Here is a 23,653-nt window from a genome sequence, read left to right on the forward strand (position 1 = left end):
GGAGATGCCAATGCTGCTGGTCCACAGACCCACAGCTTTGATAATCAGTCATAGAATAAAATAGAAATTCCAAACAAAAGGGCGAAAATTCAACACTGCAAATTATTGTTTTTAATGAAGGAAAAATGGCAATGAAATTCAAACCAAAAACCTCTGAGTTGGAGGCAGATACAAAAGATCTGCTGGCCCGGGACAGGCTGCCCTGCTGGAACTCACTCAGTGAGCACTGATGAACCAAAACTGACTCGAGCTTCCTCTTGGGGAGCAGAAGAAGAACCTGCTGTTGGCTGATGACTTGTGTAAGCATCTTCCCAAAGGCTGCCATCACCCCTGAGGGGAGTAACATATACAAGCACCAATGTATATTTTTGTATTAATATTGCCTTGTGGGAAGCTCTGCCTAAATTGGAGAACCATTCAAAACCCACTGACACAGCAACATCATTGGAAAGGTGATGAAACGAATGCAAATGACCAGTTAATTCTAAAAGACCAAAGAGAATGAGCAACCAAATCGGGTGTGTTTATGAGAGATCTGATTTCTGAGTATTTGACTCAGAACATTTGGACAAGTGGCGGATTCATTCTGGCTTGGCCAGGAGAACGTTTGTTTTCCTTACAGCTGGTTAGAGCTAATAATCCTGATGGGTCTGAATGGCCTCTTCTCCCACAGGACAAAGTCCATCTGGCCACTTGCAGGGGGGCCTCCACGGAACTGGGCAGATTTATGCAGAGTTGTGATAATAAGTACAGATGTGGCAATGGGATCTGTGTGGCCAGTAAACTCCTCCAGGAGAATCATGTGGTAGGTGCCTGGGGGAGCTGCTGAGTAGTTCTGCTTGGTCTCCCCAGCACCCATCTCTGGGATTTTACTTTGGGTGCTCCACTTGTCAAAGCACTGGCTAATTTCTGAAAGTTATGTCTTGAGAAAGAAATGGAAAAGGCACAGTTTGCAGACCAGAGACGTGGGAGTCGGTGTAGGCTAGTGGTTCACCACATGGACCCTGAGGCCAGCTTTCTGGGGTTTGAATCCCAGCTCTGCTACTTGCTAGTTTGGAAACTTCGGGTAAGTTACCCAATCTTTGTATGCCTCATTTTTTTCAAACAGGACCAGGATTACGATGAGGCCAGTGAAGCACCTAGGACGCAATATTTAAAGAGATAACAGTCAGGGTCGTGGAAGTGCTGGTAGGAACCTGAGAGTAATGTCTTCTTAAATGTTGCACCCTAAGAACCTCTCTAGCTGCACTCCAAGCCCAGTTCTGGCCTTGTGTTCATTTACAAATAAACACAATAATAGTACCTTTGTTACAGATAGTTGCAAAGATTAAATGACTTTAGAGCAAAATACCTAATGCTTCACACAGAGTATGCATCATACAAGTATTTGCCTTTACGTAAGAAAACCTCTAGTTTGGCTATTTAATAGCTCTACCAACTTTGGCAAATAATGCACCTTTAGTTTTCTTACCTGTAAAATGAGAGTACGACCATTTCGCATTCACTAGGATAGCTATACTCAAAAAAGACAGATAATAGTGTGTTGGGAAAGATAAATTGGTAACCTCATATATTCCTAGTGGGAAGGTAAAATGGCGTAGTCACTTTGGAAAACTACCTGAAAGCTCCTCAAAATACTACATGTAGTGCTACCACAGGACCTAGCGATTCCAGTTCTATGCCCAAGAGAAATGAAAACATACATTTATATATAAACTTATACATGAATGTTCATAGTTACCTCATTCATAATAGCCAAACTGCAGAAACAACCCAAATGCCTATCAACTGATGTACAGATAAATAAAACATTGGTATATCTATAGAGTGGATTATTATTCAGCCATAGGAGAGGTGAAGTGCTGATATATACTGTAACATAGATAAACCTGCAAAACATTCTAAGTGAAAGAAGCCGGACACATATGATTCCATTTCTATAGAATGTCCAGAATAGGCAAATCCATAGAGACAGAGAGTGGTTTCCAGGGGTTGGGGAGAGAGGGGAGAAGAGAGCGACTGCCAAAGGGATGGAGTGTCTTTTTAGGATGATGGAACTGTTCTGCAATTAGATAGTCACGATAGTCACACAACCTTGTAAATATACCAAAACTATTGAGTTATATAGTATTTTTAAATGATGAATTTTACGGTATGTAAGTTATATCTCCATAAAGCTTTTTTAATGAAAGCATGTTTACTTACAAGGATGTTGTAAAGTCAAACTGAAGTTACTGATAGAAATGCATTTTTTTAATCTGAAAGCAATTTTTAATCATTTGTTTCAACAATATTTAACAAACCTTTATTGAGCAACTATGAGCGCCTATTGAGCATCATGTGTAATATTTTTTTTCTACTTGTTCACATTTCCAGCCCTGACAACATAAGTAAATGGAACTCACCCCCCGCCCCCACCCCACCATAAAGTAGGGTTCTATGAGAAGAACATGACAGTGCACAGTAAGGGTTCTAAGACCAGGTTCCAGGCCCAGTTCATCCAATGGGTGTCTGGGAAAATTGCTGTTGCTTTAATAGTTGTTGAGATAATGGCTGCAAACAGCATTCTTTCCTTACAACAGGCTGGCTGCCATCCAGGGCTCATGCGTGATCTTCCATAGCTCCACAAAGTTAATGCTAAGCAGTCAGTGTGATGACTCAAACAAAGTCACTCCATCCAGTCTCCCTTCCTACATACTCACCCTGGAGATGTGTTATCTGCAATCATCACCTGGAACTGACAACTCCTACCTTTCTGTTTCCTGCTGAGATCCCTCTCCTGAGCATCAACCCCATGTGCCTAGCTAACCTCCAGACTAGAGCCTGAAAAGTGCACATAAGTCACCCGGGGGTCTCATTAAAATCCAGCTTCTGCTTCAGTGGGTCTGGGGTAGGCCTCTGGTTCATTTGTAACAAGCTCCCAGGTGAAGCCGAAGCAGTGGGTCCTGGGACTCCACTTTGCTACCTCCACGTGTCACTTCAAAGTCAACACACTCAAGTCTGAATTGACCATCTTTCCTCCACAAAACTGATGCCCTCCAGCTCCTCCCATATTCTCTGTCTCAGTAGTCCTTAAACTTGAACAAGCATCAGACTCAGCTAGAAGACTTGTTACAACAGACTGTTAAGTCCCACCTGCAAAAACTCTGATTCAAGAGGTCTAGGGCAGGGCCTGAGAATCTGCATTTTGAACAAGTTCTCAGGTGATGCCGATGCTCTTGGTCTGTGGGCCACAGCAAGAACCACTGCTCTGTCTTACTCCCAAGTACCACCATCCCCTAAAGACGGCTGGCTCTTCCACTCACCCCTTACCTCTGCATTCCATCCAAACTCCTTGGCTTACCCACTCAACCTATACAGCCTGGCTCCTGTGGTATCTCTTGTCAGTCCTGGCCCTGCATGGACCACCTACACCACATTCCTTGCAGCTCCTCAATAGGCCAAGGGACTTTATTCTCCATGCTTTGACCTATGCTGTTTCCTCCTCCTCAACTGCTTTCTCCAGCACTGTTTCCCAAAATAATGACCTAGTCACCCTTCAGGACTCAGCTGAAGCATTTTGGTGTCAATGAAGTTTTTCCTGGTCCAAACTGCCCTCCAACCCTCTCCTTCAAAGAATCGATGCCCTTCTCTTTTGTCCTTCCACTGGGCTTCATGTAACTGTCACGGCACAATCTTTTATTATGCTTATTGTTTGCATATCTGCCTCAGTTTACCAGACTGCAGGCTCCTTCAGGGCAGGGACTATGTCCTATTTCTCATATCCCTATAGCCTACTACAATAACTAGCACATAATAGGTGCTCAGTTAATTGACCCTAGAAAAGCTGAAATAACAAACGAATGGCTCAAACCACTATTGCCAAAGCAAGAAAAATCTCCCCTCAGCATTATTGTGCCTGTTTAATTTCTGTTATATGAAATATTACATCTTATTAAAAGACTGTTAAATTATTACAGCCCTGAGGACAAAGCCACCTCCTTCTACATAGGAATAAAAGTCTCATCTATTGTGTGAGAGCATTTCTGGTATCAAACACCTAGAGAAGAGACAGGTCCTTAGAATGGAGGGGGACCCAGCAGGGGCTGAGACTCAGCCTTCATTTTCAAAAGGAGAGAAGAATTAAGAGCTCAAGAGCTGTCAGAGCTGGAAAGCCACCCAGGCAAAGCTGTCAGCAGCCTGCAGCTAGAGCGGGGCTTCCTACCTCTCAGTTTCCAGGACGGAGGGGAGTGGGCAGAGTGACAGCCCTGCCCTCCACAGCCAGGCTGTTTGTGTTTCTTAGGCTCTCCATGTTTATTTCCATCTTGTTTTCCCTTAGAGCCCAGTCAAGTTCCTTTGAGGAGCCCCGCCTCTCTCAGCTGTGCTAACATGAACCCCACATGGACCACAGCACCCTACAGAGCAGCAGCCCCAGGGACTGCCCTCGAGGAACCAGAGGAGTGGAGCCCGAGAACCCCACGGGAAAGCGGAACTCCATGAAAAATGGGAAATGAGGCTGGCCACCCCTGCTCACGTGGAAAGTCTCCTTGCGCTGCTTAACCTTGGAGGTCCTGAGTTGTATAGCATTAAGAGCAGTGGCATTTCAGCCAGCATGGTGGCTCACACCTGTAATACCAGCACTTTCGGAGGCTGAGGCGGGAGGATCACTTAAGGCCAGGAGTTCCAGAGTTCCAGACCAGCCTGGCCAACACGGCAAAACCCCATCTCTACTAAAAATACAAAAAATTAGCCAGGCATGATGGGTGCACACCTGTGGTCCCAGCTACTCGGGAGGCTGAGGCACAAGATTTGCTTGAACTGAGAGGCGGAGGTGGCAGTGAGCTGAGATCATGCCACTGCACGCCAGCCTGGGAAACAGAGCAAGACCCAGTCTCAAAAAAAAAAAAAAAAAGAGAGCGCGAGGTGGCATTACTTGCATCTTGGTACCTAAGTTGAGCTGCTACATAAACAGAAATAAATTCTTCCATAGGGAAGATGGGAAGGAAGCTCATGAGATGAAAGACTATTTATTGTTGGAGAAAGCTGTTAAGTTAGCAGGGAATCTAAGTCCCCGTACTAGATTCTGCGGAGAAAATCTAAGATACCATTGGATTTTACTATGTCTAATGAATAATGTCCATGTGGCTTAAAGAGAGCCTTTATGCCACATTTGCATTTGAACTGTTACTATATAGCAAGGCTAAACTCCCAAGGCAAAGTTTTGGGGCAAATTTCCTGGACACTAAGTATCACAGGGTCCTGGTTACAAATGTGGAGGTACTGCATCTGAGGGCTGCCTCAGTGCCAGCCTCCGAAATGTGGACAGACACTCCTCTATTTCTCCTGGCATTGAGACAAAGCATTGGCACTTTAAGCTAGGAGGAGGAGGAGGGAGACGTAATTCACAATGACTATCAAGTGAAATGCTTTTTGCCAAAATACTTTAGTATGACCACATGTATCTTTTAAAAAGATTTTTATAGACATTAAAACAATACTAGGTGGTAGAAATTATACCTAGGAATTATCCTTCTCAAGTGCTTGTAAGAGCACACAGAGACGTGAGTGTGGGGATCCTCACTGCAGCCCTGGGGAGCTGGCAGGACACCTGAAACCACAGCAGGACAGTGATCTGAGGAACTGGCCAGTGCACTTCAGTCGTTCCTTCTTTCCACACAGTTCTTCTAGAATGAGACTGAAGATTATAGCTCCAGAGAAGGGAAGAGTCAAAGATCAGAATGAAGAGAGAAAAGGTTTCTTTTTTTTTTTTTTTTTGAGACAGTTTCACTCATGTTGCCCAGGCTGCAGTGCAATGGTGTGATCTCGGCTCACCGCAACCTCCACCTCCCGGGTCCCTGGACATGCAGTTCTCCTGCCCAGCCTCCTGATTAGCTGGGATTACAGGCACGTGCCACCACACACAGTTAATTTTTGTATTTTTAGTAGAGATGGGGTTCCACCATGTTGTCCAGGCTGGTCTCGAACTCCTGACCTCGTGATCCGCCTGCCTCAGCCTCCCAAAGTGCTAGGATTACAGGTGTGAGCCACCATGCCCAGCGAAAAGGTTTATTTAAATCGGAAAAACTGAGCTTTATCCGTCAAGAGCCAAAGTCTGGAGCACAGCAGGTAGATGTAGAGCTTATACTACAGATTATGAAGAAGTGTTATCACCTTGGAATGACCTTTCTGAACCCAAGGAAATTAAGAGTTTGACTAGCAGGCTGGGTGTGGTGGCTCATACCTGTAATACCAGGACTTTGGGAGGCCAAATGTTCAATTCCTGAGGTCAGGAGTTCAAGACCAGCCTGGCCAACATGGTGAAACCCCATCTCTACTAAAAATACAAAAACTAGCTGGGCGTGGTGGGTATATGCCTGTGGCTGAGGCACAAGAATTGCTTGAATAGGGAAGTGGAGGTTGCAGTGAGCCAAGATCACACCACTGCACTCCAGCCTGGACGAGTGGAGAGTTTGACTAGCAGGCAGATGAGGGAGGAACCAAAAAGCAGTATTCAGAGATTAGGACAGAATGCAGTGGCCTGGGCTGGGGAGCAATAGAAATCCCAGATGTGTTTAGGGGTCTGAGAACAGAAGGGACTTGCATGCTTTATGGGGAAGCCAGTGTCCAACATGGCACCTGACTAGGATGTGGGAGGGAGGCGTCAAGGTGGAGGGGCCCACCTGAGAGTGGGTGGGCCACCTCTTTGTGGTTCCACAGAGTATGTGGCCCTTGGTGACAGAAGGCAAGGAGGGTATATGCAGATATTTCAGCAGCAGCCACAGCAAGGGTGGAAGGTGAAGCTTGAAGCATGCCCGACAGCTTGCTTCCTTTGCCAAGCCTGCACAGGAGCCCCTCACCTGGGGATCCAGGTCACACCTCCTGGGAAGAGGAGAGGAGAGAGTCCTAACTGGGTTGAACATAAACCCTGAATTGATCATGCTTAACACGGAGTGTCCGAGCATCTGAGTCTCCTGGAATTGGCAAAGTTTTCCTTCAGCAATAGAAGCAGAGGCTCATGAACCACATTTAGTTATAGAAAAATAAATTGTGCTCTGCATACCTGAGTGGTGGTTGTAAATTGTAAATCTGAAAGACAATCTAAGTATCCTTAAACAGGAAAATAAGGAGCTAGTTCAATTATGGCGCATTCAGATACTGGAGTACCATAAAGCTGTTTAAAAGAATGAGGCAGCTGTGTATATACTGATATAGAAAGATCTCAAAAACATAGTTAAGTGAAAAAGAATAAGACAGTAAATATACTAAGCTGAGGACACTAAACATGCTTTCATTTGCATGTGGTTTTTTTTTAAAGAAAAAATGTACACAGTATATTAAAAATGTACAAAATATATACAGAATATATTTCTGAATTGATCAAAAGGAAACTCTGGGCAATGATTTCCCCTGGGCAGCAGACCCAGTGAGGTGGAGTTGAAGCAGACTCATTTGTCATTTCTTACCCTTTCATGCTGCTGTGTAAGCAGTGTCAAAAAGAGAAACCAAATCAGTAATCTTAATGCCTAAACATGCAGACATTTCAATTTGGACATAAAATGCCCACTTATAAATACACTGTAAGCCCCAAAGACCAGAGGGACAGAAATAGCTCAGGGACAAAATATTCCTCTGAACTGTCTCCATCAAGAACAGAAAAGTCACATACTCCCAGAAAGATTTTAGATCAGCACAGACCAGCATCAAGCTCATGCCAAGGCAGAAGCTTCTTAGAGTCTGAATATGCTTGAATCTCATAGCCTGTGGGAAGAACAACAATGACTCTATGATATCTAGTCTAATCTTTTCAGTGATGAGAGACACCCCAGTGCATATTCCTAGTGTGGCCAACAACATCCCCACCTGTCAGGTACCCAAGTAAGGAACCTCACACACTTCTGACTTCCCTCTCCACTGGATTTGTCTTTCTAAGCACAGCCCTGGTCATTACTCTGTATTTGAAAGACTCACCTGGCTCATCTCTGCCGAGAATATAAAGTTCAAACCTAGACAGTTTTAGGGCACATTTGGTTTGATATCACATTCCATCCTTCATCATCTGGTTTCAGTCTATCTTCCCAGATTCAACTCCAGTCTTCATCTCCCTCCCCCTGTATCCTGCCCACAACCCTACACTTCCCAACCATCACGAATGACTCACCATTTCCCAAACACACGGGGCTCTTGTGCTGCAAGACTCCCTCCCGGAACCCTACCCTACCTACTTCTGTACTTCCAGGCCCAACATAAACACCAGCGCCCATGTGCTTTCCCCACTGTTAGTACTCTCGGGGGCAGTCTGCACACCCCTTTGCCACATTAGCACTGTACTAGTAAGTTTCATTCTCCAGGGCTACGCTCCCTGTTTCTTAGTGGTGTATGCCTGATCCCTGAGACTAGCTCTGAGTCTGACATACAGGCATCCCGGGAAGGTATGCTGAAGTGACACATGGGTGGGTCCAGAGCCTCGTTGCTCAGCATCTCTAACAAATGGGTCAATAAAGGCTACTGCTTTGGATTAATTCATAGAGACAAAAAGGCTAGGAGTTTCTACACGCAAGAAGTCAAGGCATCCCCACACATCTGGGTGGGAATTAAAGGGAGCTAGGAAAATTAGATCAGTAGCCAGTGGCTACCTAGAGCGACCTGAGAGCTGAAACTAAAGGGAGGAAAAATGGGAGGGAGCAGCAGCTGAGGACCAGAAACGTGTGTGTTCACCAAGGAGCCGCTTGAGCCAAGGCAAGCTGGGCGGAAGGGAGTGTGCAGCCTCAAGCTGGAAAGAGAGCCCTGTTTTCCTAAAACCCGCCCTGTTCCACTAGATCACCTGCCAAAGGGAGAAAGGATATCATGTGCTAAGTTCAAAGAGGCTGCAAGCAAATGGTTTAGGTTGAGTGCAGATGTCTTCTTAGAAGTTCTAAGACTGAAATTCCTGCCAGGGCTGTTCTGGGTAATAAATTACCTGGTGTCTACAGAAGATAAGAGGTGAAACTCTGACCGCTTAGGGAAATAAAAATTAAGATGATGAAAACGAAAGCTTCCCTGGTTGCCTACTGTGCAGCACACAGTGTCACATACATTAGCTGCAGGTTTGACCAGATCTACTGCTGCTGCTCCCCACAATGTGCTGAAGATCTGAATTTAAAGGCCAGCATGAGAATCAGCTGACAGGTTTGCTCTGAGTCTTTAGGAAAGAAGGACCCCACAGGCTTATGGGAGATATGGCCACAGGGAGGAATGACAAATGTGTTCCAATGAAGTGAAAAGAAAGAGGTCTTTTCACAGATGGATTCAGGAGCTCTTCCAGGAGTCAAGAGGCAAGTCACCAAGGCAGAGGAAGCAGAAAGGTGGTTTTAGAGCCACTTAGATGTTAAAGGGCTTTTTTTGCACCAGGAAGTCAAGCCTCTAGAAGACCCTATCCTCAGTGACCCACCCATCAGCCTCCCAGGATGTGAGTTCCATGGGGCTGTCCCCCAACACCAGCTGCCAAAATAATACAGAGCAGCAACCTTAAGAATAAAGGACTCAGGCCTTCTGGGGGAAATGACCCTAGGAGATGATTTAGACTCGCACCCCTAGATACTGCCATCAGGTGGCTTCTCTTCCTCTAGGATTGTGTTTGAAAATCAGCCAAGTTTCCAGAAGAACAAGCCAACCACAGTGCTCACGGGTGCTGCTGTGCATCAGAGTGATCTGGGTTTCCAGAACTGACCTTCAGGTGCCTTATTCAGTGTGGGCCCAGAGGAGCGGAATAAGGACAAGTGAGTGGGTGTTCAAGGGAACCAATTTTAGTGCCACAGAAATCAATGGTGGAGAGGCTGCAAGGATGTCACCTACAGTTGAGCAGATTACTCACTGCACAATGACAACTGGGAGTTGAAATCCAGAGTGTCCTCCCAGCAGGGAGATGAACCTGACCAGAGGAAGAGGCATCTTTTTGGATTCGCACAAAGGTAAGAAATGAGTCAGTGGAAGTTTAAGAGAGAGATGCTTCCAGCTAAGGCTGAGAGAGTATTAGAGAGCTCAGAGCAAAGATGATTTTCTTACCCTATTTTGTGCTGGGCAAGACATCTCTGAAGGTAAAGAGAGTACGAGACCAACAGGGACAGAGGTGGTAACATGGGATGGTAGAAAGAGCCCAGGTATTCCATCAGACAGGCCAAATTAGCCACTAATTACCTGTGTCACTGTGGGCAAGTCATTCCACACCCTGTCTCCGGCAGCAAAATGGAGAAAACAATGCCTGCCTCCCCTGGCTGCTGTGCAGATAAACACAATGATTCAGGGAAAGCGCCTAGCACAGGGCTTGGCCCTCAGTGGATGCTCTGTAAACGGTAGTTACCGTGACGGCTGCATTGCCCTGAAGGTAAAAAACACAGAGCCTCCAATGTGATATGTGAGAACTGTTGCAGGGGCAGGTAGCCAAACATGGGACTGAGGAGTACGGAGGCGGTTTTGCATGAAAGAACAGTAAATGCATTCATTTCTCCAGCGTAACTAAGAGAAGCCCTCTAGGAGTCATGCCTGTTGTTAGTATGGGTTGTAATCTGAACCTGAGTGGCCCTCCAGGACTACGGGGGTTAGAGGAGACCAAATGAGTTTACCTGTGGGGCACAGTGCCTGGCCAGAGCAGGTGCTAAGCAAATGCAAGCTCTTATCCCCTCTCTCCCAGGGACTGTCAAACAGTGCCTTCTGCCCTAGAGGCTGACCCCCAGCAGGTTGAAGGAACCTGAAGAACTATTTTCAGCAGTAAGTTCTGCTGAATCCATTAATACAACAGCAATAATGATTATAACACAACTACACTTCTTGAGCATCTTTTATGTGAAAGGTTGGTGGAGGAAGCAATGGTATTTCTCTCATATTCTGGATGTTTCTCCCAGTCTGAATTTCTATATCACTGCCTATGTACCCACTTACTCTATATCACTTCTATTTCTTTCTTTATTATAGGTATGAAGCATCTCAAGCATAATTATCAATAATGATAATAAGAAGAGGCATAGCTTTCTTCCTTGCATTAGAAGTTATTTAGGTGCAAGTCTGTCACCTTCAGTTAATTAAAGCCAGGAGAGGGCTGTACTCGAGTTTACCCACCCCTAAAAATACTTAGCACAGTGTGCAGTCAGTCATATCCATGAATTCCACATCTGTGGATTCAACCAACTGTGGATCAAAAATACTGTGAAAAAAAAATGGATGATTGCCTCAATATTGAACATGCATAGACTCTTTTCTTGTCATTATTCCCTAAACAATACAGCACAACTATTTACAAAGTATTTACATTGTATTAGTATCATCTATAATTGAGGAATGATTTAAAGTATAGGAGGATGTGTGTAGGTTATATACAAATACTACACCATTTTATAAAAGGGGCTTGTACATCCTCAGATTTTGGTATCTGCAGGGGAGTCCTGGAATCAATATCAATCCCCACTGGACACCAAGGGACAAATGTATTTAAATAATACATTCTGTATGTAGATGGCTATGCTGTATCAAACACCTGCTAAATGCATTATGTGTGTAATCCCATTTAACCAACACTGCAAACAGCAAAGTAGGCCATTACTTTATTTTATACATGAGGAAACTGAGTCTAAGAGACATCGAAGAACCTGTCCAAGCTAGTAAGTCTGTGTGAACAGATATTAACAAATGTGACTGAATGAATAAAGGCAAGCCTCTAAAGAGCTTAACAATTGCAATACAGCACAGCTTTTAAATACCAAATTCCCATTCATAAAGGATTACAGGGATGGACTATTTCAAGCGAGGACTTACTGTAAATGGGAAAAATTATTGTTTCCCCCAAAATCAAGAAAAGAAACGTTCTCAGCAGTAGCCCACAATGAACTGTGGTCCAATCACTGAGGAAAAGGGCAATCTTAATTAATTGCTACTGGATCCATGTGGCCCATAGGAGAACCAAATGCTTCTGCATGAAAAAAGATTCATGAGGGAAGATAAAATACATTGTGTGCTTGGAAGCTAAACCACAAGTGGGGAAAGGAAGGCTCTGGGGCAAGGCCTGACCTGGCATAAGGGCGAGAATGGAGTTGGGAGCAGGAAGGCAGAATAACTCTGTGTTACAAGCTGGGCCTTAAAGTCAGGTTCTCTGGTCTAAATTCCTGCTCTGCAGCCTACTAGCTACTAGCTGTAGGACCCAGAGCTCATCATATTGTCGCTATAAGCACAGAATTCTTCTCATGTTACACAAGACACACTAAAGATAGTTTATGCATAAGGGTCCTATGAGGTTTAGCTCAGAGCCTCCTACAGTGCACTAGTTTCTGTAGCTGCTGTAACAGGGTACCACAAACTTGGTGATTTAAAACAACAGAAATCTATTATTTTACAGCTCTGGAGGCCAGAAGTTTGAAATCAGCATCACTAGGCTGAAATCAAGGTAGCAGCAGGGCTGTGCTCCTTTCAGAGGCTGTAGGGGAGGATCTGTTTCCCGGCCTCTTCCAGCTTCTGGTGGCTGCCAGCATGCCTTGGCCGTGGCTATATCATTATAGTCTTCAAGAGCTGCATCTTCAAGTCTCTCTCTATTCTGTCTTCACATCAGCCTCCTCATTGTGTGCCTACATATTACATCTCCCTCTGCTTGTCTCTTATAAGGACATTCATAATTGCACATAGAACTCACCTGAATAATCCAGAATACTCTCCCCATCTCAAGATACTTAATCACATCTGCAAAGACCCTTTTTCCAAATAAGTTAGCATTTACAGGCTCCAGGACTAGGACCTGCTATCTTTGAGGACTGAGTGGGAGAGGGCAGGGAATTATTCAGCCTACTACAGAGGAAACCATCGATAAACATCAGCTGTCATTGCTCTTAATAGAAATGAGACAAAAGGACTACACATCCAGAAAAGGGCTTATGGATTGACAAGCAAGTGAGGGCCTAAAATGTCCTTGAGGGATGTGAGCACTTTATCCTGAGAACCAACAGGGAGACCATGCGTATTACAGGTCAACCACAGCAGGTGTCCCCTAAACCTCACGTAAATTACCTGTGTCCACACTGTGGGCTCAGGGTGGCAATGAGAAGAGCAAGGATGTTACGGTCAGGGAACCCTGCACTCAAATCCCATTCCATTCCTTCCTGGAGCAGGATGCTGGGGACTTCTTTACCTTAGTTCAGTGTCCTCTGTAAACTGGAGCTGGTTGAGGTTCAACTAGTACATGTCAATGATGTGGCACATAGCAGGTCCTGCAAAAATGGCTGTGATTACTATGACTGAATCGACAACACGTGCAGGCTCCTGCAGGTAGGATGAGCAAAGGAAACGACAGTAACCCCCACATGCGGGAAACTCCTTCCTCCCATCCTTATATGAAGGCATCGCAGACAGGCACCAGGTGTGCACTGGAGGAAAAGCCTTAGTGAATTCCAGATGCAGAACTGAGATCCCCGTTCTGGGAGACACAAATTGTAGTCAGGCTTTTTCCATAGCCCATCGCATCCTTCTTCTGGAACCGGAGTTATGAAGGCCTTGGAGAAAGTTCAATGCAGCATTCTTATGGCGAATGTGATCTTTGTTCTGATAACTAATGAAATACTTCTGACACTTAATGAAATACCGCAATAAATGAACAAGGGCTCTTTGAAGCCTTGTCTGAGATCAGAGTAACTCAAGCTTAAAATCTGGCTCCAATCCTTCCTAACCTACAGGCAGAAATGTACATACCATCAGGTCTCGCTCTGCTACAAACTCTGTTACTGAAAAGGGCTAAGGTTTCTGATTTGGAAATCAAAGCATATTAGAACACCGTTTATCTGCTTAACATCAACAGGTAACTTCTTGTCAAACAATTCAGGGACTAAGTGCTATTCCTGCTTTGAAAGGTTAAAAAAAGAAAAAAAGAAAAAGAAAAATTCCCTTGAGGTAGGAAAACGAAAAATGCCAAAAACAAGGAGTATGCATTTCAAACACTTGCATCCGCTTTCTCTGCTGACTACCCAGGATGGCCAGGGAGGTTTTCCAAGGAGTAACACAGATAAGGCCAAAGATTTCCCTTCTTGCTATGTGGTTTCTGCCCCCCTGTAGGTAACAAGACTCCCTGGGTATCGACTTAAGGTCAGGAAATCGGCATGTGGCTTTGTGAAGTTTAATTAACAGCAAGTTTTCCTATCCAGCATCATGAAGAGGCCCAGTCAGCTCTAGGAGCCCCCAGGAAAGAAACAACATACTGCTCCAAAGTTATTACCGATGAAGTGCAAGTAGCCTCCAACAAAGCACAGGAAAGGAGGAGCTGAAAAAACAAAGATTCCTACCTGCAGCCAGGGACAGTTTCCAGGGGAGGTGGGAATGTGTGGGTAAAACTTGTGATCCAGGCCTGATGCAGGCTGAGCTGTTTCAAAACGAATCACCTTTCAAACAAACACATATACATCCATGTGCGCACATGCAAACACACATGCACGTGCTCCTGCACACACATGAACATGGACACACAGACAACAAATTACAGAAAGGGACACACGTCTCTAAATCCCAAAAATTACCTGGTCAATGGTAATAAAACAATCAGGCCATGTTGTTTTTGAATGGTGTCTTATGTTTTTTGAAGTACTTTTACAGTTATTACCTCATTTGACCCTCACAACAAGCCTTGTGTGGTAGGCAGAGGACATATAATTCTTCATATTTTACAGATTACATTGTGATTCCCATAGGTCACCCAGTTAGCAGATGATGGAGCTGAGACAGGAAGTGGGGTCTAATGATTCCCAGCCCAGGGGTTTCTACAAGGCACGAAATAGTGATCCCGTCCATGGAAGGGAGCTGTCCAAAAAGAGACTAGCAAAAGGAGGACAGATGTGTGAACAACACTTTTAAGAAAAACTCATGAGACAAAAGTCTGAATGGAGGGATTTGAAGAGGTACAATGTCAGTGCATCTACAGAGAAAAACCATCACATTCCAGAAGCATGTTTGGAAAGGTGTTTGAGGCCCAGCACAGTAGCTCATGCCTGTAATCCCAGTACTCTGGGAGGCCAAGACAAGCAGATCACTTGAGGTCAGGAGTTCGAGACCAACCTGGCCAACACGGTGAAACCCTGTCCCTACTAAAAACAGAGATTTGCCGAGTGTGGTGGTGCGCACCGGTAGTCCCAGCTACTCAGGAGGCTGAGGCAGGAGAATCGTTTGAACCCAGGAGGCAGAGGTTACAGTGAACCAAGACTGTGCCACTGCACTCCCGCCTGGGCAACAGAGCGAGACTCCATCTCAAAAAAGAAAAAGAAAAAGAAAATGTGTTTGAGAGCTGCGTTTCCTAGTCACCTTCTCTTCCCATTACTCTGGGTGGCAGAAAAGATGACAGGAACTTTTAAAACAGCAGTTGGTCTCAATAATGCATCAATAAAAAGCAAGACCCCTTAATGACTAGAATAAGGACCTCTTTATTTTATGAATGTAGAAACTCAGGCCTAGAGAAATGAGGTGACTTGTCCAGGATCAAAGCATTCATAAGAGCTGAGGACTGAACTCTGAACTTGGGGTACAAAACTCTTTATTCTATACTGGCTGCTTTGGGCATTTACTATTTTTAACTTCATTATTGTCACTGTCCTTCATAAACACTTCTAAAGAAGAATGCTTAAGGGTAGGGTGGGGATGCATGACTTTTCCTCTTCATTTTTCTGGGAAACAGGATCACTAACTTTCCGATAAACAACAACCAGAGTGCATGGGGGAAAGTGGCAGGTGGTCCTGCTGGCACAGAAGTTGTCCTATTGCTTGAGTAATCATAAGACCCCAAAATGTAAGTAGTATTATGGTAGACTGATAACGTCCCCCTTCCCTTCCAAAGATGTCTACATCCTAACCCCCAGAACCTGTAAATGTTACCTTATATGGTAATGGGACTTTGTGTTGATTATTAAATATTTTGTGATGGGGGTTATCCTGGATTACCTGGGTGGGCCCAGTGTATCACAAGGGTCCTCCTTATAAGTGGGATGTAGGATGAGAAGAGTCAGAGAAGGAGATGAGATTACAGAAGCAAGAGATCAGAGTAATGGGAGGAGAGGCCACCAGCCAATGCATGTAGGCAGCCTCTCAAAGCTGGAGAAGGGAAGGGCACAGTTTCTCCTTGAAGCCCCCAGAAGGAATGCAGTCTGGCTAGCACCTTGACTTCGGCCTTCTGACTTCCAGAACTGTAAGTGAATAAAGTGGTATTTTTTTAAGCAACTAAGTGTGTAGTGAGTTTTCCAACATCAACGGGAAACTAATACACCTGTTACAAAACTACAGGGTCAAGCCTTAGTCCCCAGACAATTAACCCTGGCTTCCTGGATTGACAGAGATGGGGTGGTGGATGGCATAGCCAAACAGTTTGAAAAGCACAGGGCATTAAGGAGAAATTTAGATGGGCTTTACACTATATACATCATCTCACAGAAAAAAATGTTGGCCATCCGTGTTTATAGGGACTGTCTTACTCTGAGAATTTTGTGTTCAGTCCCCTTAGGACTGCTTTAAAGTTCCTCTCTGGAAAGGAGCCTGTGGACTTCCCCAGTCTCGCCTGGACACTCCCTCATTTACAGCCTGTGCTTCAGCCCCACCAGACCATTTATGAACATGACATGCTCACTCACGCCTCCAGGTCTCCACCCTGACCATTTGCTCTTTGCAGGAAGGCCCTCCTCATTCTTGGGCTCTGCTAAAATCTTTCCTTTTCAAAGCACAGTTCAATTATTCCTCCAAAGCCTTCCCTGGCTCCCCCAGTCCTCCGTTATCTTCCCCTCTCCTCCCTGGGTACTTGACTTATAAATGTCTGCTTGTCTTCCTGCTCCACCCCACCAGCACGAGCCACTGAAAGGTAAGGAGCACTTCTTCTCCACTTTGTGTCAGCAAACCACCTCATCCCCCAGCCACACCAAGCCTTTCCCAGCTCTTTCCCATCTTTTCCACCTAAAAAATGCAAACTGATCGTTCAAGAAAGTACCCTCCACCATGAAGTGACCTTGTTCCCCAAGAATTAGTCCCACCTTGCTGCTCCCACAGCCCTCGGCTTATCCCCCAGGTAGAACATTCATCACATTCCCTTAGGTGTTCATACCTGAGCTATTTCCTCATCAGACACAGAGGCTGTGGAAAACCACGCCTCTTTCACCTATCTACCCCTCCTGTGTCGAGCATAGTGCCTGGCCCAAAGCAAATACACAAAAACATTGGCTGAATTCAAATGAAAACTAAACTTTAAACAAGGCAATGTCTATTAAGACCTGAGATCCAGAGGCAGCCTTAACAACAAACAACTATGTGAATGAAGACTTTGCAGGGCCAGCCTCTAACGACAGCGAGTAGTGTTTCCTCTGGGCTTCTGGAGTTCACAGTGGAGCCAGTTTCAGAGTTCCTATATAACATTAAAAGCTTTGGGAATAATTAGAGAAATATTTCATTTTCCATCTCAAAGAGGTGTTAGTTTATCAAATTTAACTAAATTAATGAGTGTTACCTTTCACTTTGAAAAGGGCTTTCTAGAAAAGCAGGTCTGAAAGGAGCAAGATGTCGCACAAGCTTGTGCTCTCTCACATGCCTTCTGCATGACCTTGAAGGAGATACTTATTCCCTGACCCTTGAGTTTGGCATCCATAAATGAGAACACTACATATCCGTCACATGGGTTGTAATGAAGACAAGATAAAATGCTGCAGGTCAAACAACTGCCAATGTGTCTGGCACGTGGAAGGCATCGAGACGCCTTTACTGAGCACTTAGGAGATACCGTGCTAAGCATGTGGTATGAGTTATCCAACTCACAGCAACTCAGTGAGGTAGGTGTATTATTATTCCCACTAGGAAAAAGTTAAGTAACTTCGGCAGGATACACAGCCAGCAAGTGGCAAGGTCAGATGGAGCATCTAAACCTGTCAATTCCAGAAGCTGCACTCATAACTATCCTGTAGTTTACAGCCTTTCAGGGTGTGTAGCTCCTGTTCTTCTAGATTTTAATACAGCACTGTATTTCAAAGCCCCAGCCATTGAGAGCTGGCCACAAACTGCTCTTGAAGTGTGGGTCTGCACGCCTGGGCAAGAGTTTTCCTTGCCCCACCAGACTCCGTCCCAAAAGGAAATCAGCTCTACAGAAAAACTTCTATAGGAAACTCCTCTGGGAAGTTCCGGGAAGCCCACCCTCCTCAACCTCTTTCTACCCCCAAACACCTGAGGATATGACACACTCCCCTCAGTGGGAACAGGGTCATGATTTTCATAGTCGAGGCTTTCATATCCCAGCCACCCACAACTGTCTCCAGGAGAAGAAAGTGTCAACTGGCACTACCTAGTCCAAATTCATATTTGAAAATCTGAATTAACGCCATCGAATATCCCATTCCCCAGATGCCAGCTGGTTAATGAGTGTGATGAATGACCAGAAAAGCTGGCTAATGTAGGCGAATGTAAGCAAGTCCAGTGGGAAGGAAAGCCTGCCAGATATCAGGCTCTTTAGCATCAGAGAGGTGAAAAAAATCACCTGAAGTCCTCAAATAAGAGAGGGCACTGCTCTCATATCTTGTCTTTTTGGAAGCTGAGTGATATTGACCAACAGACATTTGCAACGCATTTCTGTTAGGTTGTGTACTTGGGTTCTGGGCCACAGGGCATCTTTCTGGATGCCATTTTCTCTAGACATTTTGGGAACGGGAAGAAATCCACCTTGCTTTCAGTGTTATAAAAGGGAAGGTCTTCAAAGGACTTAACGGACATTTTTCCAAAGAAGATACACAAACAGCCAGTAAGTATATAAAAAAAAGTTCAACATCACTAATCATTAGGGAAATGCAAACCAAACTACAATGAGATACCACCCCACACCTATTAAGATGGGCACTATCCAAAAAACGGAAAACAAGTGTTGGTGAGGATGGAATCCTTGTGCACTGTTGTGGGAAGGTAAAATAGTGCAGCTGCTACAGAAAACAGTATGGCAGTTCTTCAAAAATCTAAAAATATGATTACCCTATGATCCAGCAATTCCCCTTCCCAATTTCCACCCAAAAGAACTGAAAACACCCATGTTAGTAGCAGTGTTATTCACAATTCCTAAAATGTGGAAACAACCTAAGTGTCCACTGATGGATGAAAGGATAAGCAAAATGTGGTCTATACATGCAACGGGATACTATTCAGCCCTAAAAAGGAATATGCTACAATATGGAATAAACTTTGAGGACATTATGTTGAGTGAAATAAGCCAGTCACAAAAAAGACAAATACATGAGATACTTAAGAGTAGTCAAAATCATAGTGGAAGAAAGTAGAATGGTGGTTGGCTGAGGGCTGGGGTGGGGGAAGGAAGGAATGTGAAGTTATTGTTTCATGGGTACAGTTTCAGTTTTGAAAGATTTTAAAGAGTTCCGTGAATGGATGGTGGTGATGGTAGCATAACAGTATGAATATAGTCAATGTCACTGAACCGTATGCTTAAAAATAGTTAAGATGGGCAGGGCGCGGTGGCTCAAACCTGTAATCTCAGCACTCTGGGAGGCCGAGACGGGCGGATCACAAGGTCAGGAGATCGAGACCAGCCTGGCTAACACGGTGAAACCCCGTCTTCACTAAAAAAATACAAAAAACTAGCCGGGCGAAGTAGTGGGCGCCTGTAGTCCCAGCTACTCAGGAGGCTGAGGCAGGAGAATGGCGTAAACCTGGGAGGCGGAGCTTGCAGTGAGCTGAGATCCAGCCACTGCACTCCAGCCTGGGTAACAGAGCGAGACTCCATCTCAAAAAAAAAAAAATAGTTAAGATGGTCTATTTTATGTTACGTGTATTTTAACACAATAAAATTGGAGGAAGAAAAGGTGAAGGGGGGTCCCATAGTAACAGCGGCTCCTTCCAGCACCCTCTAGTCTACAGGTACCTATTTCCAGCAATTGAGGGGGAAGTTGCTCCTACCAAGGAGTATCTTCGATTTCACAGGTGTGAGTTGCCACAATGCGGCGTGCTTTGCAGGAGTCACCTAACACCCTACTTCCCTACTCGCCCCTTGCCCTTCAGCCATCATGGGAACACAGCCTTGGGTCTGGGGTGAAAGATGACTTGGTTGAGTGCCATTATGGAATCTGTTGGCCAAGACCTGAAGGATGAACCTCCTAGCCTGGAACCTCCTCTGCCATTGCCCTAACTACATCACAGGGGAATGCCACCCTTTGTGGAGGATTTTTCTGAGCAAGCCACACTAAGAAGGGGCAGAGAGCAGGGAGCACAGACACTAGGGCCTTGGCTGCACCCAGTCTGTGCTGCCCAGAGTCCCGCCCCTCTGAACGGGAGCTCAGTTCCTGGCTCCATCTTCCTGAGTGGCCCCAGTTAACCTGATCCCTTCTGCTGCACTTGAGTTCTAACTGGAACTCTCTCTAACACACTATCTAGCAACAGCCGTCAGACCTATAATGGGAGTTACAGTGTCCGCTATGAGCACCCACTATGGGCCAGGCAATATGAATGTATTTGATGAGTGTCCGCTATGGGCCAGGCAATATGAATGTATTTTCATTGAATTACTCAACCCCACAAGATAGGTATTACTATTACTCTCATTTGAAAGATGAAGCCTCTGAGGCTCAGAGAAGTTTAACTTTCCTAAGCTCTGAATCCTTGGGAGAGCTCCAATGAAGATTGACTTTATTTTTGAGGCTTTTTAGAGTAGGATTTATACTACGTATGTGCTTGTTTTAATGAGACGAACACCTGGTATGGAAGCAAGTGGACTCAAGAAGTTTCCAGATATATTCCAGCTAAGTAAATTCTATTTAGTCATCAAGGGCAGGTTCAAATCCTACCTGCTCTGTGCAGTCTTCCCTGACTGTTCCATTCCACAAGGATTCCTTCTTCCTGAACCCTGGTCATAGCTCTACTGTCTCCCAGGGTGGGCAGTGTTCTGTGGGTTTGCCCTTCTCCACCACCAAAGCGTAAGCTCCCCCCCAAGAATACAGATTGTGGTTTCTAATTTTTTTTTGAACTCACGTGATGCCTAGGATTAGATGCAAAGAAGATTACCCTGGTTAAAGGAGCTGAACATTGCAAGGAAGAGATGCAGCTCATTCTAAGCCTTCACTATTAAATCCTATCCATTTGTCAAAACAGGGCTCAGACAGCCCAACCTCCAAGCACCTTTTCTGAACACACCGGCTGGAAGTCAGCAGCTTCTTTTTCAGAATACCCATTTCAGTGAAAACAACTTTAGAGCCAGACTCTGGCAGACCTCTTTTGAATTCTAGGGCTGTTGCTTCTCAAGTGGTAATCTTGAGCAAGTCACTTCATTCCTCCCGGCCTCAGTTTCATTGTTTATAAAATGTGAATAATAGTTTCTGCCTCACAGGGTTGTGTAACTGTAAATGTTGTCATGCATTTGAAAGAATGCCTGCACAGAAGGCATGCTTCAACATGGGAGCCCTTGTCACTACTATCTCATCAGACGGCCTTATATTGAAGGCATCTAGATGCGCATCTTTTTCAACCCTCTAGAGTAGTGGTTCTCAAACTCTAGGCTATATCAGAAGCATTTAAAATGAAGATACATAGGACATATAACTGACCTACAAATCAGAATCCCCATTAGGACTGGGAGATGGCGTAGACTTGGCAACTCTTTTTAACAAGCCACCCACTCCACGGCAAGTGATTCTGATACGTGCTCACTAAACTTGGAAAATTCTGCTAGACAATATTTGATTCCCAAAATCTTTCCCATGGAAACTTGATTCTCCAAAGAGTTTCATCCAGACCAGTGCTTCCCAAACTTGGCTGGAATGGAATCATACCAACATCTGAGGGTGGCCCCTAGAGATTCTGATGCTGGTTTGGAGTGTGATGTGGGTGTCAGGGTTTCTAGAAGATTGGAAAAAAAATTCTAACAGTCAGTCGAGGTTGAAAACCACTGTTCCATTGGATCTTGACCCCAGGTTTCTATACCTCTGAGGCTTCAACCAAAGCAACTCAGATTTTACGAGTGTTGTTACATAAACTAAGCCTCCATCTATGATTGATTTTGCAGAAAGGATTCTTCTGCTTAAAAAAAAAATAGTAATTTTGCAAACAACTGCTCTAGCCTGTCAGTAAGAGCCATGAGGTCCCAAAACCTGGCTTTTATTCACCTTTGTGTATGTCCCAGGGTCTTACAACATAGTAGATGTTTAATAAATATCTGGTGGAAGGCTGAATAGTTTCATTTGTTATCTGACTCCAATTAAGTTTCCTGTTGCCTAGCACAGCAACCTAACAATTTCTTCAACATCTAAACTCCAACAGCCTCTGCCTCAAACCTCAAACCCGAAACACAGAGTGGAGCAGACAGCCATCCTAAAAACATGCTGACATTTCTCCTTGGGGTCAAATATACTATGCAAGTACCTAACGACTGATGAATATAAGCAAATGTGATTTTCATCAGCCGGGAGGAGCATGACATTTGTAGGCTGCACAGGCCTCCCGGGCTAATATTTGGATTATTTCATCAGTAACTGTCAAATCACAAGAGCATGATAAAAACTTGCAGGAACTTCATAGTAAACAGTTTAACTGGCCCCCGTCAATACATTTGAAGAAAAAAATTTCCTGCTGCCAAAACACACAGGCACAATGCCTGCAGCACAGGCCTGTGGCCAACAACAGCCTGATCCTCAGGCAGCTCTTCTAGGTTGTCAACCACAGAGGCTGTCAAGAAGCCCCTTTCCTACTCAGGCCCCACCCAAACCCAGCTCTCCATCCCTTCAGCTGGCACCCACAGGAGGATGAGTACTGCAGGGATCTGGGGGTGAGCAGCACCACCTTCAAAATTCAGTGTGTCCACTGGCTCTAGGTCCTCTGATTCCTCATGTGTAACATCTATTTCATCAGGGCTGGACATTAACAGGGCTTGACAAATGAATTATGCATTTCGTAAGCACGGAGAGCACATCTTACACTTTTTGTTCTTGTCCATGTTTGTTTTTTGTTACTGTTTTTGCATTAGTGTTCCCCCAGGATCTATCAGGAACCTAGGCACTAAGACACCCAACAAATACTGCAGGATGAATGCAGTGATCTGTTAATATCTGTTGCTTCACTCACTGACAAGCTCTTCTCAGCACCTATATCCCTACCTTTCCCAAGGCACTGCCTACTTTGGCATATTTATGCTTCTTAGAACTATACCACTATTTTGATGGCACTATGCCATTTCTAGAGTTTACATTTTATGGACTCTGAAACAGTTTAGGTCCTTAGACATGTCCTCAAACCAGTGTGTTGACTCAAAAAACTTTGGGGGAAACGTACTAGAAAAGTTCACAAAATCTGGAAGCCTACAGCTTCCGAGCATTCTAAGACTCCAAACATTCAACTTATCCTAGGATTGGCAACTCATTTCAGCTCTCGGGTTAGATACACGTCTTCTTGTCTTGTGTCCTCAGCTCTAATCCACACAACCTGAGAATCTCTCCTTCCCGGCACCAGGACAGCACTTCCCTCCTGCTTTCACCCCTCTAGAAGGCCTCCCTAAAATTCTTTGTAAGGGCATTCTCAGAATTAGCCTCGCTTTGAAGATTATTCAGAACCACAGAGTGAGGTGGGAGTGGCCTCAACACTTTACAGGGCTACAAAATAAATCAAAAGATGAAAGGAGCTTCGTGGAGCCCAGAGTTCCTTTCCACCTGGCAAAGCAGTGCATTAGTCGCAC

The 23,653-nt window shown here is 44.8% G+C and overlaps 1 protein-coding gene across 2 annotated transcripts in view; it reads right to left on the reverse strand.

The window, feature by feature from the left end:
• The window catches only part of THSD4 (thrombospondin type 1 domain containing 4), a 680,084-nt gene that overhangs the window by 561,097 nt on the left and 95,334 nt on the right, over positions 1–23,653 (reverse strand). The window lies entirely within an intron of this gene.

Source organism: Papio anubis, chromosome 7, assembly GCF_008728515.1.
Source record: "Papio anubis isolate 15944 chromosome 7, Panubis1.0, whole genome shotgun sequence".
NCBI classification, from domain to species: domain Eukaryota; kingdom Metazoa; phylum Chordata; class Mammalia; order Primates; family Cercopithecidae; genus Papio; species Papio anubis.